Source organism: Aedes albopictus, chromosome 1, assembly GCF_035046485.1.
Source record: "Aedes albopictus strain Foshan chromosome 1, AalbF5, whole genome shotgun sequence".
NCBI classification, from domain to species: domain Eukaryota; kingdom Metazoa; phylum Arthropoda; class Insecta; order Diptera; family Culicidae; genus Aedes; species Aedes albopictus.
Window position 1 is genome coordinate 49088227 of NC_085136.1, and position 17840 is coordinate 49106066.

Sequence of the window (17840 nt, forward strand, 5' to 3'; positions counted from 1 at the left end):
CCTTGGCAATCATGAAACCCCTTGTAGTGCCCCATAGGCCACCAGGAACCCCCTGCAACACCCATGAAACCACATCGGACTCCCTTTAAGGCATCTGAAAACCCTTTGAAACGACCCTAAGACCAGTTACCCCACTGAAAAGCTCTTGGACCGCATAAAACAGCCCTAAGATTTCCTCCTACCCCTTGATATCCCTGGGACCTCCTTGAAACGCCTTGGAATCCGCTGATACCACTTGATGCGTCGCTGAGGCCACATGGAACCCCCCTGCGACCTCCTGTAACGCCCCTGGAACCTCATCGACCTCCCTTGAAGGTCTCTGAAAACCCTTTGAAATGCCCCTTAGATCTCCCGGATTACCTGAAACGCACTTGAAACGCTCCTGAGACCCTCTGGAACCCCCCTGGAACCACCTGAGATCGCTTGAAGCGCATCTGAGGCCATCTTAAACGCCCCTGAGATCCTCAGGAACTCCCCCTGGAAATCCTGATACCCCTTGTAGCGCCCCATAGCCCACCTGGAACCCCCTGCAAGACCCATGAAACCCCATCGGACTCCCTTTGAGTTCTCTTAAAACTTTTTGAAACGCCCCTGAGACCTCCAGGTACCCTCTGAAAAGCTCTTGAACCGCATGAAACACCCCCAAGATTTTCTGCTACCCCCTGATATCCCTGGGGCCTCCTTGAAACGCCTTAAAGATATTCGGTACTCCCTGAAACGCCCTTGAGACCCTGTGGAACTCCCATGGAATCCATTGAGATCTCTTTACGCGTCCCTGAGGCCAAATGGAACTCCCTTGCGACCTCCTGCAACGCCACTGCAACCCCATCGAACTCCCTTGAAGGCTTCTGAAAACCCTTTGAAACGCCCCTTTGAAGCCCGCTCGAATTGCCTGAAAATCTCCGGTACCCTATGAAACTCCCTGAAACGTTCCTGAGACCCTCAGGAACTCCCCTGGAACCACCTGAGAACGATTGAAGCGCCTCTGAGGCCATCTTTAAAGCCTCTGAAACTCCATCGGATCTTCTTGTAGGCCTCTGAAAACTCTTTGAAATGCCCGTGAGACCTCCAGGTACCCCTCCATCTGAAACCCGGTGGAGCTGCCTGAAGCACCTATGAGATCTCCTGGTACTCATTGAGACCCTCTTGGCACGCCCCTGGAATCTCTTGGTGTCTCTCCTCTCCCATAGGACCCCCTGAAACGCCTCTGAAATGTCCCTCTACTCTCTCCCATAATCGCTCCCTGGCGTTTACATTTTCTTGTGCACAATATTGGTTTTGATTGAAGCTCTCCCTCTTTGACAACGTGCAAGGATTAAAAATGCATAAAATAACCTGCCTTAAAGAGTATAAGTGTAACTTGCTGCCATATTATCTAACGTCCCAGACAGACAAACAGTATCACCTAAAATAAATTGCGACCGATATCATCGTCACGAAACACAATCGTCCAAGGCAAATCACGCAAAGCGCTCACTAGATGGGGGTACTGAGTTAACGTCGAATAGAAGAGTATTTGAATTATTTGTCAAAAAGATGAAAATGGAAATGAAGTCAAGTGTGACATCTGTTTGTCTGTGTCTACGTTATAAATAAACCGATCGATCAAAAATTAAAATGTTTCCAAATTAAAAATAACCTACATTACAATATGGCAACCCTTCCGCAATCGACAGTGAGTGATTGCACAGCAATATGTGCACCGTGAGTTCCAGTTAAACCAGCTCACAGTTCAAACGTGCAGCTAATCCACGCGTAAAGTACGGAAAGCCTTTCTATACCGACCTGAGGTGGCGATCCTCACTCGCCTTCACCACCTATGGGCAAGGCACTGGCAGTAGCACAGGTGAGCGAGAGATCCGCGAACCTCCACAGGTGAGCGCGAGAGGTTCGTCGCTCGCTCTCCCACCGAAGTCGCCGGCGTCGCCTCATAGGCACTCACTAAACCACGACGTCCACTGAACCGCGGTTTGCAGCAGTGCAGCTAGTTCAGTACGAACGCCTCCTTCGTCGAGTTCGGTCGGTTCGTCGGTCTCTCTCGCTGGTGCATCGAACGTGTGTGCGCGGGATCATTCGATTGATCGCGTGTTCCATAGTGGACGTTATAGCGACAGACAGCTCCTAGAAGCTCCCCAGAGACCCCCGGAGTACAAGGGGGACCCCGGTTCTGTAGAAGAGCTGGGAAAGGAAGCGAGTGTTTTTTTTTGTGGTGAGTGGAGGGAGAAGGGTGAACCTGCTGCTGGGTGCTCTGCTAGCTTGCGAGCCAGCCCAGCCGTGACGACATTCTCCCCGGGACGGGTTGTGGCGATCACGACGACGCGACGGGTTAGACCGGGGATTAGCTGGCCTATGGTTGGTTTTGCTGTGATCCCCGTTGATCTGATCGAGTCTGCAGTGCAGTGGTTTGGTTTTGTAGCGCAATAGACGACGCTGGCAATAAACGACGACATCGAAGAACAAAGTGTGCGCTGCCGATCTAAGCTAGCTGTGATATGTATGGATCGTTGTGTTGTATCTACGGATGATAATTTTATAATGGTTTGAGTAGTGTGCTATTGTGGGATTGGATTAGTTGAAGTGTGCAAATTCTTTGTTTTTTCCTGAACCTGCGATCGAGTGGAAGAGTTTACGGTTCAGCAATTACGAACGAGATCGTTTTTTTGGGACTGGACGATTTTGGTACGATCTTTTTGACCTATGGGATGTGATCATGCTGAGCCGTAGGGGAAGAGTCCAATGACATTTGAACCTTCTGCGAATTTTTAGTCCGGGTTTGGGGTTGATGCATCGTCGCAGTCAAGGATCACTTTTAGGGCCAATTTCGCAACATCTGTTCTGTGTGGTGGTGGTCGCCACACCAACCAAAGAAGACAGTGGGTTGGGACGTTAATTATCTTTGAGTTTTTTTTTCTTTTCGGAAATCGGCAGAGGGTCTGAAGTGAAATGCATTAAAACAGCATACAGGCAGAGACAAGCCCTCGGAACAAAAGAGTGACTTGTGTACCGCAGTTTAAACACCGTCCGGCAGCCAAGTTGGACGACGATCCAAGAAGACGACGAGTACAAACGAACGCGGCGGCGCGGCGGTGTTGGTCAAAGCGTAAGAGCAAAAGTTAATGTTTAAGTAAGGAGTGAGAGAGGCAAAAAAAAAACAAGTGAAAACGTTGATCTTTTCAAGTAGTGCCAAGTCCAAAACTAGCGAGAAGAGCAGTTGGGGATAAACGAAGGAAAGACGTGTTTTTTTTTCTTTTGCCCAAAGAGAACATCGAAGAAGGCCTGGTGCCTGGTGGTGTCGTCGGACGACAAAGCTGAAGACGAAGGTTACTGGGACCCGGCGAGCGTGTTGTGTGATCCGGCAGTCCGGGCTATGATGAAGATGATGATATGGTTGGCGTCGTCGTCGTAGTTGGCGGTGGTGAAAAGATGAAGAGTTTTTGGTAGCGAAAACGGTTGTCGTCAACAACCGCGTGTGTGGAGGAAGCAATCTCACACACGGTGTGACTGAGAGTGATAACTGATAGTAAAAGTGTCCGTAGGATTGGTGCTCGAAAACAGGTATGTTATTCTCAATAAAATTCAATAATAATTCCGCATAGTTTTGAATTTTGTTCCAAATAGCTAAAAAAGTAGCAAGAAAAGCAGACATAATAGCACACGATTGATGAAGTGCTAGATTTGTTATAATGAGCTGAGCTTATGGTGTGTACATGATTAATTCTCCTTCTCTGCCATTTCATTGGTGCAAACGTGGGTATTATGACTTCTAACCCAATTTGATGCTGTTTGAGTAAAACTTTGGTCACTGTGTTCCTTGAGAGGCATAAAATGGGAAATAAAACAATACGGTGACCCAAGCTTTTACTCAAATAGCATCTAATTAAGCAAGAAATACCCATGCTGTTTGTACAATTTTATTGCAGAGTTCTATTAGAAGGCCTTGCATAGCCATTCCTCCATAAGTATAAACAGAATTCCTCTAGGGATTCTTCCTTTTTTGAATTTTTACTAAAGTGTATGTTAACTTAATACTAATTCTACAATCAGGGATTTTTCTGAAATTCTACCAGTTATTTGTTCTTGAATTTAAATAACAATTCCTTTAGAGCATTCTTTGCATATTCATTAAGAAGGACTTCCGAGAGTTTTTTAACCTTCTAAAATTACATAGAGAAACTTTTCAAGGAGTTCCTAAAAATTTCTCCAGAAATTCCCAGAAGAAATTCTCGTAAAAGTTCCTTTAATTAAATCTTCAAAACATATATTCGGAAACTTTCTTCAGGAATTGTTTCAGAAATACTTCCAGAAATTCCATGTTCAAAAAACATTTTTTTTCTAGTAAATCTCACATGGATTGCATCAGAAGCTCCTTCTAATATTTATACAAAAACCTCCAGGATTTTTTTTTTCGGAAAACAATTCAGGGATTCCTTTAAAGAAACCTACACGGATTTCTTTAGAAAATGCTTCAGAGATTCCTTCTGAAATTTCCAAGGAATTCCTTCACGGGTTCGTTTAAAAACTTCCACGAATTTCTTCGGAAATCTTGTTCGGAGACTGCTTTGAAAATTGTTTCAGGGATTTCCCAGGAAATTTAACAATAAACTCTTTTAGAAAACCTTTGATGGGTCGCTTCAGATATTCTTTCATGAATTTCTTCATGAAGCTCTTCAGGGATACTTTCAGAACATCAGTTAAATAGTTTTCTAGAAATTACTCCACGGAACAAATCTTCATGTTCTTAGATTCCTTCAGATATTCTTTCGAGAGTATTTAAGAAAATCTTCCAAGAATTCGCTCAGGAAGTCCTCTAGGGATTCTTTTAGATTTTTTCCCCCTGAAATTCCCCCAGCGTATAAGGGGTTACGATGATAGGAGGTGTTTGCTTTGTGGTTAAAAAACAGCGTGGGTGTTGAGAGCACCGAAGAAATGAGATTTTAATGTGAATATTTAATGCTTTGGTATAACGATTCTTCGGCATTTTACAGTTGAACAGTTTACAGTTAAAAATTCTGTATGGTCTTCTTGCCATGACATCCCTATTAGAACACAGCCTCTTTGCAGCTTATACCAACTGTAGTTTTCAAAAGACAGTAGACGGCAGCGCAAATTGTTTAGCTAGCTTTAGCTGTCAAAGAATTAGAATGAACCATCATCTGGACGAAAGTATGTCATACTTCCCAAATTGGCTACGTTTTCGCTACCTTTCCACTTGAATCTTCAAAACGGGTTCCTAAAAAATCTTTGGAGAAAACTTTGAAGATTTTTTGGGGGAATTCCTGGATGAATTATCCGAGGAATTACGGGACGTAACCTTCAACGCAATCCTGAAGGGATCCCGTAAGAAGTTTCTGCAACCTCTACAGGAGTTTCGGATAAATCCATTGCATAAGTAATACCTGAAAGAAACCTTATTGCAATCTTCGAAGAAATCTCTAGAGCCTAGAGGTATCCCAGGAGGAATTCCTAGAGCAATTCTAGGTAAACAAAATCATTGAAGGAATTCCTTTTGCAATCTTCGAAGAAATCACTGTTAGGATATGAGATGAAAATTCTGGAGAAATCCATGGAGGACTTAATAAAAAAAAGCACGGGGGATGTCTGGAGCAACTCCAGGTATCAGAAGGCCGGCTCCAGAGGCACGTTATCCTCCATTTGGGACATTTGTGCCATATGATGATTTGATGAATTCTAGAAAAATAAGGCAGAAATACCTGATGGAATCGCATCAAGAATTTCTGAAGGAATCTCACCACGAATTCCTTAAGGGATAAATCCATGGAAGAATCCCCACAGCAAATCCTGGAACAATCCAAGCAGGAAAATTCTCAGCATAACAGCATCTCATTATAAATTCCGGGAGCCAGGGCTGCATTTGCAAATATGGGGACACAGTGTTGTGGGGGTCTCTATTAATAGGCTTTTTTTGTTCATTAAGAATTGAAAAATCGAGAAAATGTGTTTTCTTATCCGACATTTCGAGCCCTTTGAGCAGAATGCTCTTGGTGAATTGATTTAAAAGAGTTTTTGCACAATAGCCCATTTTTCGCAATCGGAAAGCAGCAATTATTGATAATTCTCACTAAAAAAAAGTTCTACTGCTAAGGTGGTTTGTGGAGATTTTCCAAAAGATTTTTTGATAAAGTTTCGAAATCAAGTTCTAGCGCTACATTATTCTGCTATTCTGCTATTCTGCTATTATCAACGCATCCCCTGGCTTTCGCCCATCTGCGTTGTCTTTTCACTAGGCAATACGTCTACCAATTGATGTTTATGGGCTTGCTGGACCAAGTCATGTAGCTAAGCCAAACACCCCACCTACAACTGTTGGGTAGGCACCATTGTCCCGCCCACTGGTCTTTTACAGCTAGTTGTAGGTGCATGTGTGCGTGTAAGTATTGGTGTATATGTGTTAGTGTTGGTGTATTGTAGGCACCAACTCGTTCTAATCCACTCTGATTGCTAACACCCTATTGAACCATTACCCTTAAATTGGGCAATCTATGAAATAGAATGAGTTAAGCGCCTGTAAAAAACAGTCAGTTAATTCAAACAAGGAATATTAGTATTAAAGCGAAGATACAACGAAACAACGCCCCGAACCTCGAGAGCACAAACCCCAAGAACCAAATGACAGGCAGCGCTGATAAGTCGATCGACTGGCCACCACCAGTGAATAACCAATCGAGCAAACCCCCCAGCACAAACTGTCATCAGCTCTCCCGACCTGCGCCTAACAAATCCGAGGCACAGCCCAGCCTTAGCTTCACCTTAAAACCAAAATCTAGATTACAGGGCACAGCAAGCTTCCCAAGTACCCACGCAGCTCGGACCGCAAATCACGTACAACACGGCACAAATAAGACAAACACTACCCCGCCCGTACAACCGAAACCGACCTAGAGTAGAGAAGGGTCTCTTTCCACTCCATCCCGGACTGACCTGCACCCACAGGGCAGCACACCTCACCCACACCGCACTCATTCATGCATCACTGTCCGAGTCGCACGGTCACCTGGGTTGAGTCTATCTGCATGACCTCGCCCAACCCGTAACACAGAGTTAAAATCCCTCTCTTGCATTACAAAGTACTCCCTCTTCCCAAAAGTCTGTGCGTGGTATAAATGACATCTTAAGGCTGAAGAAATCGTCACCAATATAACCGCCAACACTGAGCACTCAATGATGTCGGCCTTATCAACGACGACCCCCTCAGTCCCAAACCCAATTATCCCACACTACCCAAGTAACCACCCTGCTGAAGCCGTATGCACCGCACGCACAAAGCACACACACACACCGACACGCACCACCCCACACCAACCACCAAGGCCGAACAAAAGCGGAAAGAGGTGCCACCACTGCTGAATCACAACTTTTTCAGTATAATTCAGCAATCGTAGATCCATTCCCCGACCCTACTCAGCCCTAACGGTCCATAGCAATGCCTGTCAATATATGCGCCTCACACATGCAACCCTAACAGTATGATCACTTGGGTATCCCTGGGTTTTTGACATGATGGTCAGGGATCACAGCCATCAAAACGTTCCACACTTTATCAGGGCTTACGACCTGTAGACATGATGATTTCTCAATAGTTTCAAGCTCTTTCGGACCTTCCGCTATGGGAGACCATCATGGCTAGCGGTGTTAAGTTCTAGCGCTACATTATGGAGCAAAATAATTTCCAAAATGTTATTTTTAGCAGGAATTGCAATAAAAACTGTTGAAGAAATTAAAACGGAAATCCATGATAAGTTGATGATTACGGCGTACAACAATTAGAAGGTGATACATGGTAGTTTTCCCGTCCCTTTCTTTCCACTTTGTTTATTTCTATCCACTTTCTCTATACTCTCCTCTCTATATACACAACTCATGTGTATTCATATGTTCATAGCCATCGCTAGACCCAGAAATGGCTGAAAAGCCATTTCCCTTGCTTTCAACTTTCACAGCACAGTGTCAATCTATCAGGATAACGCCTACAAGTTATGCAATCAAGCGAACTGTGTCGCTTCAGCTTCATAGTAAGGTCTTTTTTTACACGGGTAGTTTTTCTGCTTTAACTCGGTCAATTTTGAACCTACCTATCTGATTTTCCGTACACAGGTAGTACTGACCGTGTCTACCTGTGTACAAATTTTCATGTGAATTGGCCCAAAATTGACCGAGTTGAAGCAGAAAAACTACCCGTGTAAAAAAAGACCTTAGTGTAGTAATCGCACTAATCTATCACCATTCGCCTGGCATCCCCGCACCAATGTGTGAGTCCTCTGCCAAGCATATCCCACCAACACTCCGACATCCGCATGAGTTTGTGCAGAGGTATATTCGGTCTGATGTGGATACAAACGGTTGCAATCATCACTTCCTTCCCCTTCCCCACATTGACCTGCAACCTGACGTGGCAGGCACCATTGTCGCCTAAAAAATAGAAGATCACCAACGCTCACACACTGAAGATGACTGCTTGTTCCCGGCAGATGATCTCATTGGTTCCTTGCGTGAGTGTAGCTGGTCTGGCGATACTGGAGTAGCATCTACGGGCAGTCAATCAAGCTCAAGCATCCATGTTTTTAGAGATGCTCATTTTTCCTCCAAAATAGCGTAAGTAAGGAACTTTTTTTTTAATTTGTTATTTTTCCGCAACTATCTTGAACATCCCTAGCTCAATTGCGGCTCTCGACGAATAAGCGCTACTACAGTGTTCTTGCCAAGCATCCTAGAGGGGGTATTGAGCAAAGTTGTATAGATTGATTAATTGACTTTTATATTCTTGGTTTTAATCTAGATCTGCTGATACTGATCTAGATAAGTTGTATGTTTCAATACGACGCTCTAGTGCTCTCGATATACATCCTAGAGGGTTGGAACCTGGGCCGCAAAACGGTGAGTCGATAAGGAAAGCGTTCAACATAGCTCTGGTCCTCACAAGTTCCTATCTCATGCTACCACGAGTCAAGCGATGAAAAAGACCGCCTGCTAAGAGTTGTGTGCTTAGCTGGTTGTGCAGCTTGGGCACTATTGTCCTTTCACTTCAGCTAGATTGATGTAGTACAAGCTGAGCGTCTGTTCACCATAGACGTTCGACTCAAGGGGCGTTTGTTCGGGCATCCAGCGGCTGAGTAAGAAATGCACCTCCACCGAAAGCTATACCTAAGGTGGCAGCCCCACCACGATGGATAGGGGACCTTAGGCCAACAACCTACTGTTTCCAAAACCCAAACCGAACCGAAAATGAAAGATTGCGATTACGATTCAACGGCAAACGACTTTTAGCGCGAAACAACGGACAACAATTGGGACTTGGAATGTATTAACCCTAGCCCAGCAGGGTAAACTGGCACAACTAGCCAATGAGGCAAGCCGTATGCAGCTTGAGATCCTAGGACTGAGCGAAGTCCGTTGGCCGAACTTTGGAGAACACAGATTGGCGTCGTCGGGTCAAATTCTGCTATACTGTGGTGTACGAGGTGAACACGCTCCTCGCCACCGTGGAGTTGGTTTCCTGCTTAGCGTTCACGCCCACGCTGCGCGCATGAAGTGGGAACCTATTAATGAGAGGATAAATGTAGCCAGATTCAGAACACGGGTTCGAAACCTTACCATGATCTAATGTTACGCGCCAACCGATGCTGCCGAATTGCTAGACAAAGAGAACTTTTACAGTCAACTGTATGCTGTCGCGGACGAGATTTCGAAAGGTGAAATCAAGATCCTCGTGGGCGACTTTAACGCGAAGGTTGGTTCTGGGAACTCAGACTATGAGCACGTCATGGGACGCCATGGTCTCGGACTCGGAGAAATGAGCGATAACCGGAGAGCTGTTTGCAGAGTTTTGTGGCAATTTTGTGGTTTTGTAGAGAACTGTGCTGCGGATATTCCAGAAGATCAATGGAGCGCCATCAACAACGCCTTCATCGCCACCGGCGAGCTACGCACCCAGAGAAAGCAGTGGATCACAGATGATACCAGGAGGAAGATAGAGGAGCGAAGGAATGCCAAATCCGCGATAGAGCGAGCGAAAACACGAGGAGCCAAAGCCGTAGGCCGTCAGCGCTATTCGGCTCTCGAGAAGGAAGCGAAACGCTCTTGCAGACGGGACAAAGACAAAGACTCCCTAGCCGACGAAGGCGAGAAAGCCGCAAACACAGGCGACATCCGTCTCCTCTACGATGTTTCACGTCGCCTTAGTGGGACGAAAATATATGCTACGATGCCCGTGAAAGACATTTCTGGACATGTTACTGACTGATCCGACTGACCAGTTGAAACGCTAGCTCGAGCACTTTGGAAATCTTTGTTAAGTAACGGTCACGCCACCAACACTTCAGCATGATCTGCCAAGAGTTCGACGCATTACCCGTATCAACGCCGAAGCTCCATCAGCGCAGGAGATAGAAACAGTCATCCGGATGCATCCGTAGCATGAAATCTAACAGGGCCCCAGGGGTCGATCGCATATCAGCTGAGATGCTCAAAGCTGACCCCGTAGTATCCGCACAACTACTGCATCAATTATTTTGCAACATATGGGAAACCGCGACATTTCCGGCCAACTGGATGCAAGGCGTCTTAGTAAAGGTACCCAAAATGCGTGACCTGACTGTATGCGATAATTGGCGAAGCATCATGTTACTGTGTATCGTTCTAAAAATGATCCTTAACCGGATACAGGAGAAGATTGACGCAACTCTACGACGGCAGCAAGCAGGATTCCGTACCGTACGATTCTGTGTGGATCATATTGTTACGCTCCGTATCATTCTGGAGCAAATCAATGAATTCCAAGAGTCTCTCTACCTGGCGTTCATTGATTACGAAAAAGCTTTCGATCGTCTCAATCACGGAAACATGTGGGAAGCTCTCAGGCGCAAGAATCTCCCTGAGAAAATCATCGGCCTCATTGAAGCACAGTACAGGGCATTTTCGTGTAGAGTACTGCACAACGGTGTTTGGTCCGATCCCATCCGGGTTGTTGCTGGAGTGAGGCAAGGATGTAGACTATCACCGCTACTGTCCCTCATCGTTATCGACGAGATCCTGGTAGGTGCGATTGACCGTGAACCAAATTGTGGATTGCTGTGGCAGCCCATTACCATGGAACATTAAATGACTCCGAACTGGCTGATGACGTTGGTCTCCTAGCTCAACGGCGTTCTGATATACAAAATAAGCTCGATGATATTGCTAATCGCTCCTCGACGGCAGATCTTACCATCAACGTCAACAAGACCAAATCGTTAGATGTCAATCCTTCCAGCTTTACGGCAGTTGGGCAAGTAGTGGAGAATGTTGAGAGCTTCCAATATCTTGGTAGCCAAATTGCGGTCGATGGCAGTACCAAGACCGACATAGGTGCACGGATCAAGAAGGCGAGGGCTGCTTTTGCGAGTTTAAGAAATGTATGGAAAACAACCAGATCAGTCGACGAACCAAAATCAGAATTTCTAACTGAAATCTGTTCTGCTATACGCCAGTGAAACCTGGTGTGTATCAGTGGAGAACACTCAACGGCTGCAGGTCTTCATCAATAGATGCCTGCGGTATATAATTCGTGCATGATGGCCTCACAATTAGATCTCCAACGTGGAGCTCCATCGTCGATGTCATCAAAAGCCGTTGAGAATCAAAGGGCTGTTTCATCAACTACAGCATCATTAAGGTGCACTGTAAGAGCAACGCAGTAACAGCAACCATACGGTGGTGGCTGGCCGCGTGACGTGAAAATCGTTGTCGGCGACATGAACACACAGGTAGGAAGGGAGGAATTATACAGACCGGTAGTTGGCCGAAAATTACCAAGAGAACTTAGGATTTTTTTTCTGTCACAAAACACGACTCGCAAACACACCGTGCGCGCTTAGATTCGGTGACGGACGGGTAGAGGACGTGGACGTTACTTTGGTATTTGTTTCTGTCGCTGGTCTGGCTAGCTGATGGCTGATAGTGGAACTCGTTTGTTTTCTTCCCAAAGTTGCGATACCTAACGTAGCCGACTCGCAGCAGTCTTGGGTCCGTCGCCGCGTGAATGAACTGAATCACGGTAGTTGTAGAGACCGGGGTAGACGCGACGTTCGCGACCAGAAGACGGATGGATAGTTAGTCGGATGGATGGATGGATAGATTGATGGGAAGGTGTATTATTTATATACACATTATATTGTATGGGCTGTGATGTGAATAATTAGTTTATAAAAGTCTGTTTTCACTTTTTGCCAGCTTTATGGGTGAATTGCTTCCTATAGACGGGATATGCCTATGTCGTTAAGAGAAGTGGGAGTTACAGATGAAGCATAACTTCGTAGCGGAAAAACAACTATTATGAGTGGATTGGATGCGGACAAATATTAGTCATAGTAGGCCGATATCGATCCGAGGTTGATATGATACGCTTTGTGTTGAACAACCGCGAATTAGGAGTCACTGGAACGGGCCCATATAGCCGATGTTGAATGCGCACGGCTCAGCAAGATCATGCTGAGGATGAAGGGCTCGATTTCCGGTCGGTTCATTATTTTTTCCAATGGAAATTTCCTCGACTCCCTTGGGCATAGCGTGTCTTCGTTCATGTTATACGATACACACATGCAAAATGGTTATTGACGGAGGAAGAACTCATGAGTGGTAGTGAGGAAGAGCTCATAGAACACTAAGCTGAGAATCAGGCTCTGACTCACTTGGGATACTAGGCCATGAAAATGACGTGTGTTCTTTCTATGAACCCTTCAAAAGTTGTTGACTAAAATTTTTTCAGTCAAATGACCATTTTTTATTCATTCACCGAGTTCAGATAGATACCCTCGGCATTCAGCATGGTCTTGCTGAACAGCAAAGGCAAATCTTCCGTAAACCGTTGGAATGCATTAATTCTCAGTCCTAGTCGCTGCTGTTTTGCATCATTCCCTTAAAGCACCCTTAGCAAGCCACACCACAAAAGTCACCAATGGCAACCGACCGTCTACCCTAGCAGTAGTTGTCGCAACAAACGTAGGTATTCGTCTTTGACATTTCCAAAGTTTGCCATGTTCTCCGTAAGTGGTGAGCATACAGTAATCTAGCCAATTTTTCGCCACCAACTACTACGACGATCGCTTGTTTTGTTTTTAAACGCCGACTGCGACTATGATGAGGATGGGCATGGGACGACAACCGCGCATGGCCTACTGTATGGCTGGATTGCCCCGACGAGTCGGTGAGGTTTGTTCGGGGCACGGTTGATATATGTATTATAAATAATTATTAATTGTGGGAAGCTGTTGGCTGCCGACGACGGCGATGGATTCTCGTGTCGACCGAGAGCATTCAGAGTGGTGGCACTAATGTTGTTTTGTGTGGAACGCTGCTGTCTGGCTGTATGTGGTGATGTGGAGAGCCCTCGACTACCGGGCTGGGCGACCGCAGCTGCACACCGTTCGATCTTCGTCTGTGGCTACAGTGTGGGTTAGGGTGAGCCATCGTGGCATGGGGTAGCCAGGACAAGAACTCTATGATGATGGGAAGAATTCCTGGAAATATTTTAGGAGTTAACCTTAGCAATATTCCGGGAGCAATTTCAGGATGAACCCTATGGACTGTTCAAAAAAAAAAGTATTTGGAAAAGTCCTGAAGAAGTCCAGGCAGGAATCCCGATAGGAATTTTGAAAGCAATGTTTAAAAAAATCTTGGAGGAATCTTGAAGGTCAATCACAGATTTCTTCAGCAAATACATATCTGCTGGATTTTCATATGATTTTCTAGAGAATTCCCTAAGCCATTTCTAACAATGCTCATATTCCTACGGGAATTCATGTATAGAGTTCAAAAGAAGGGCCTGATTAAGGCAGGAATTTCATGAGGTTTCTTTATGTAAGGGAGCATTCATTAAGTAGGGTGATTCATTTAATTTGTACAGACCGTTATGCGTACATGTTTTGGACATTTAGGGCAAAATCAAATGGAAGTGTCCAAAATATATACGTGTAACGGTCTGTCCGAATCACCTGAATCACCCAACGTCACGCTAAAATTGGGAATTTCAGACCCCCTCCCCCTTCGTACGGGTTTTTCCTATATCTAATGCATTGCTTGTCACACTTTAACAAGCCCCTCCCCCCCCCGACGTACTTAATGGATGGACCTTAAATTATATTTTGTAAATTTTAAATATTTTGAAAAGGATGAGAAAGAGTATCTGAATAAGCGTATGTCCCACAGAGATTCTGAAAAATAAACTACGAGAAAATTATGTGGAACTCAGGGAAATTCGGAATCTCTGGAGAGATTGCCCAACATTCCCATGGAACTTGATAGATTCTCTCGAAGAAGTTCTCCAGAAACTTCTGAGAAATAGTTCGGAAGTCGTTCTCCAGAAACTCTGAAGAGATTGCCTACACACTTGGGAAACAATTTCCAGTACTGCAGACCGAAATTACCCAGTAACAGAGATTTATCATGTAAGTCCATACTATGGACTCCATAGAGATTTTCCAGAAACTCCAGAGGGACTATCCATAACCTCTAGCAACTACGGAGATGCTCCTTATGCTCAGGAGAGATTCTCAAAAATTGTCAAAACGATCCCACAAAAACTCCCGAGCGAGTCTCCACAAATTTTGAAATCTCTCCAAAAACTCCAGAGAGATTTTTTTTTTCAAAGATTCAAAGATTGTCTCAAAACTCTGACAAGAAATCCCAGAAACTCCGAAGAAACTCCGTTTAGATTATTTGAAAATTACCCTGGGGAACTCTTGGGAGAATTTCCGGAAACTCCTGAGTAAAGAAGATTGCCCAGCAACCTAGCAAAATTTCAAACACCCGACTACCTATGTATTGTTCTGTTTTCAATTCTGGTTCTATCGATCAGTAGCTTTTGTGGAATTCACACTTCCGTTAATAGGGGTATGCCTATATTGCGGCGTGATGCCTGAAACTTTTGCCAGTCTTGGTATGGTGGTATGAACTACCAATCAAGTCGATCTGTTAAATGTTCAGGTCGTACGGCATACGTTTCACGCATTCGATGTATTCGTTCAATACATGGCCTTCATGCCTAATGTCACCTTTTATAAAGTTTCACACTTGTTCGCAACCTAGCGAATACTATCATATCTATCATTTCATTATCCATTACTCCCTTACACTCCGAGTAGAAAATCACCGATAAAGCCATAAAATGATGAACTTGAATTTTAATACGGTCGATGAATAAGTAAAATCTGGCTAGAAGTTCAGAACCTCCAAAGAGACGTTTCGGAAGCTTCAAATAGATTTCCAACAGTTTTAGAAAGATCTTACTTACTTACTTACTTACTTACTTACTTGCTAATAACTCCATACTTACCAATAACGCCGAGAAGATTCTTCACAATCTCTTGAAAGATTCTTTCAATACAGGTATTCGTCGATATAACGTACCCTCGATATAGCGTACCCTCGATATAGCGAATTCGATATAACGTACATTTTGCTTCGATATAACGTACAACATTGAAAAATTGGATCTTTCCCCCGAATAACCCTTAGATAAACTATGAAATCACTCAAATCAATGTTTTGTTGCAGCATTAGCCTGGTTACCCAGAATTAGCGCAATTTGGGGAAAAATATAGTGTACGTTATATCGAAGCAAAATGTACGTTATATCGAAGCACAAAAAACGAAATGAATTTTTCGTCAAAACTCAAGTTTTTTCATTATTGGTTTTGTAAATTTCACCAAAACATTATTTGGGATTAATTTCACGTCGAATACATCAATACTAGCATTAAAAATATTAAATTCTTCTCTGCTTCGATATAACGTACACTTCGATATAACGTACAAAGAGAAAACTTGTTTGTACGTTATATCGAAGAGTACCTGTACTCATCAAGAAGTTTCAGAAACCTCAAAAAAATACTTGCCGGAAACTCAGTAGACATTATCTGGACACTATGGGGATAGCAACCTCTGAGAAAAAGTTTGATAACTTCACAGGCTCTCACGAAACAACGGAGAGATTCTCCAGAAATTCTCCAGAAACTCCTACAGCTACGGCGATCATCCAAAAGCTCCTCAGAAAGATCCTACAGAATCTCCAGAGTGAAGCTCAAGAAACTCCGAGGAGAATCTTCAGAAACTCTGGAAAGATTCTTCTGAAACTCATACAAGAAGTTTTTAAAAACTTCAAAAAGAGTTGCATGAAAAATCGCAAAGATTAAGTGGGGAACATACGGGAACATTAGGGTGCTGAACCACTTGGGCAGTGGCTGATATTTTGTGCACTTTTTCACTATAACTTAGTCATTTTCAAACCAATTTTTGGTCACTGCTAGATAGTATCTTGATCACGATCAAATCTGACTATACATGTTAATGGTTGCTCCTCCGTGATTGATCTGAGCTGGTATCAATTACACTTAGATCCAAATGAATAAGGGCTGGGACACTCCACTTATTCTCAAAGTACAATTTGAGCAGCTCATACATTTTTGATTAATAACGGCGCCGGCCAAGTTCTTATTGTCAGCTGGGAAGGGAAAGGAATGTTCAAGTGTGCTGGTTATTGCTGCTAGAGACCGAGAGCACTTCTGCGTCCCCACAACCCGCACGGACTGGAGTATTTGTTAGATGGAAAGGATGGGAGATCTGGGAGTCACCGTTGGGTCGGTGATGCGATCCATGGATAGGGGATTATTTATAGTGTTCGTCAGGTGATAGATTGTGTGATGAATGTTAAGGTCAAGCGGCACTGTTCGCTTTGGTTGCATAACTTACAGGCGTTATATACACTGTGCTGTGGAAGTTGGAAGGAAGGGAAACGACTTTTTTCACTTCGTTTCTGGTTCTAGCGATGGCTATTTGGAAATACATGAATTGTGTATGTAGAGAAAAGAGAGAAAGAAGATTGAATCTCTTGAATTCCTTATGGCGATGAATCCCTTAAGATCCCCTGGATGGAAGTGTCTCGAAAAAAAAAAATCTGGGGAATCGTCGGATGAATTTCGAGGAGTAAGGGAGTTCCGGGGTGAATCTCGAGAGAAGTACCCGGCAAATGCCCTGAAAATCACTTAGGAAATTACAGGAGACAAATTTGAAAAAAAAAAATCGTTATAGGTTCCTAGAAAAATTCATAAAGTATAATCACTGAAAGAATTCTGGGAACAAGTTTCCTGAAAAAAATCTCAAAGACATCTTTAAAACAACTCCTTTATGTATCCACGAAGGAATTGAATATATTTTAATTGGAACCCGTGGGTTTCAAGGGGTAGCAGGAGGTCTCAGGGTCGTTTAGAGTGGTCTCCGAGTCGTGTCTGGGGGTTTCAGTGGTTCCAGGGAACTACAAGGGGTGTCAGGAGCGTATAAGGGATGTTTTATGGGCGGCTCCAGGGGTGTCTCAGGCGATTTCCACGGGATGGTAAGGGTTCTTGGGGTCTCCAGTTAGCCTAGTGGTTAAGGCTATGGATCGCCAATCCGGAGACGGTGGGTTCGATTCCCGTTCTGGTCGGGAAAATTTTCTCGACTTTCTGGGCATAGTGTATCATTGTACTTGCCTCACAATATACAATTTCATGCATTGGCAGGCGAAGAAAGCCCTTCAATTAATAACTGTGGAAGTGCTCAAAGAACACTAAGTTGAAGCGAGGCAGGCCAAGTCCCAGTGGGGACGTAGAGCCATAAAGAAGAAGAAGAAGAAGAAGAAGGAGGTAAGGGTTCTTTAGGGGATGTCAAGGGCCTCCAGGAAGCCTCCGAGTCGCTTCAGGGAGTCAGGGGTGTTATAGGGGGTCTTAGGGGTATTTCATGGGGTTCCGGGGGGTTTCAGTGGGGTGCAGGCGAGTCTCTGGAGCGCTTTAGAGCGTCTTAGTATTGTTCCAAGG

The 17840-nt window shown here is 44.4% G+C and overlaps 1 protein-coding gene across 4 annotated transcripts in view; it reads left to right on the plus strand.

Annotated features, from left to right (window-relative positions):
- Positions 1–944: 944 nt before the first annotated feature.
- LOC109416129 (PDZ domain-containing protein 7) overlaps positions 945–17840 on the plus strand; it is a 589320-nt gene continuing 572424 nt past the window's right edge. The window contains exons 1-2 of one of the 4 annotated variants that reach the window (XM_062844495.1): positions 949–2494; positions 2929–3555. The gene's annotated coding sequence lies outside the window, so the exon portion shown is untranslated. Of the gene's footprint in view, positions 3556–17840 lie in introns of all 4 variants that reach the window. The other 3 variants (XM_062844494.1, XM_029855992.2, XM_062844496.1) reach the window with 3 other exon arrangements.